Source organism: Dasypus novemcinctus, chromosome 29 (assembly GCF_030445035.2).
Source record: "Dasypus novemcinctus isolate mDasNov1 chromosome 29, mDasNov1.1.hap2, whole genome shotgun sequence".
Classification (NCBI taxonomy): domain Eukaryota; kingdom Metazoa; phylum Chordata; class Mammalia; order Cingulata; family Dasypodidae; genus Dasypus; species Dasypus novemcinctus.
In genome coordinates, this window is record NC_080701.1 from 39,086,097 (window position 1) to 39,087,803 (window position 1,707).

A 1,707-nucleotide genomic window follows, 5' to 3' on the forward strand; every position below is an offset into this window, starting at 1 on the left:
TGCATGTACCCCAGAAAATCATGTTTTTAAAGCTGTCCATTCCTGTGGGTGTGAACTTAGAGAGGGTGGGCCCTTCTGATTAGGTTACTTCAGTTAAGGTGTGACCCAGCTGGTTCCTAATCCTCTTAATGAAGTCCTTTATAAATGGGGTGAATACACTGAGAGAAATAAAAAGAAAGACCAAGAAGCTAAGAGAGAAAGCCTTGCTATGTGACAAAGGAAGCAAAGATCATTGGCAGCTGGTCTTTAGGGACATTCTCTCAGCTGATGGCACCTTGATTTGCACATTTTTCTCACTCTCAAATCTCTAAGTTTGTAAGATAATAAATTTTCATTGTAAGATCCAGTCCATTTCTGGTATGTTGCATTGTGGTAGCTTAGCAGACTAAAACACTGTTTCCTCAGCTATGTTTTAGTATTCCACATCAATAATTCTCAGGAGGTAGGACGGCATAGAGAGCATATTCTCCAAAGAGGATGAGTCAAATACCCAGCAATTGTGTATTTCCTTCTGTGGGAGGATGTCCTCAATTTCTAAATGAATCTGCTATCAATCAATGGTATAGATGGGATTGACATGTGTGTTTTGGGGAACAAGCAAGGAAAACACAGCTGACCACCAATGCTCTACATTAAACAGGAGAGCTATATTTTAAGTCAACAGGAAATACAAACTAACCATATAACACCAATGTGGCCTATTGAAATGAGTAAAAAATACAAAGTGAGAATTGTTTCAAAAAATTCAGCATATGTTCTAAGGAATATATATATATATATATATAATATATATACGTATATATTATACTCATGTTATATATGTACTTTATCACATATTTAGGAAGGAAGGCTGAAGTGCATAACACACCCAGTAAATTGAAAAGCAAAGTTTAGATTTTTATATTTGTTGGTATTAAGGACTCTGAAGGTGGATCTTGAAGTCAGAATGCCCCATCAGTTTTCAAGGAAAGCCATGGTGTTGGTCACTCTGACGACCTGCTGTGCATTGGGGATTGGTGGGACTGGGGCAGCTCTGGTAAGAGAATAAACCTATTAAAGGAAACATTCAAGGTCCCTGCCACTGGCTTTTTGAGTATAACTCTTTTTGTGGTGGAGTCGGCTTGCAATTAGTGTTACAATATCCCTTTCACAGCCTCTTCACCATGAAGGCTGACAAAAGCTGCAAAGTCACTGGCATTTACAGAAGGACAGGCAAAGTCATTGGCAATGACACAAGTGTCCTCATTGCATCTCTTCATATCTCCATGATTAGCTGAACCATCTCAGGACACAGGTAGGTATTGATGGTCATAGGATCCCAGGAAAATACCTCCACCAGATTCTATGTCTTGTTGACCAAACTACCACAAGTTCAGAATGGGCAGATTTTATAGCTGGTGGCATTCCTTTCCAAAGAGAGTTTGCATTATGCATGTCATTATGGAGCAGATATAAAGCTACAAGCTGACCACATAAGGGTGTAGCAATTCCTCCAGGAGCCTTGAGTCCCTGGTGCTTGTCCTGATGCACTGCATAATCAAGGGAGTGAAGTTCATCTCAATCACAGAGCTTGGACTTATGCACACACTAGACACGAGAGGGTGGGAAGTCCTGGGGATAGCCTAGAATTCTGCTTATCACAGGTTCCCATAGAATTCTTGTCCATATGGCATGGACACTTCCTTCTCAAGGAAGGTATTGGGGACT

The 1,707-nt window shown here is 40.4% G+C and overlaps 1 pseudogene; it reads right to left on the bottom strand.

Annotated features, from left to right (window-relative positions):
* Positions 1-912: 912 nt before the first annotated feature.
* On the bottom strand, positions 913-1,449 carry LOC131276595 (COP9 signalosome complex subunit 8 pseudogene; annotated as a pseudogene).
* Positions 1,450-1,707: the final 258 nt, after the last annotated feature.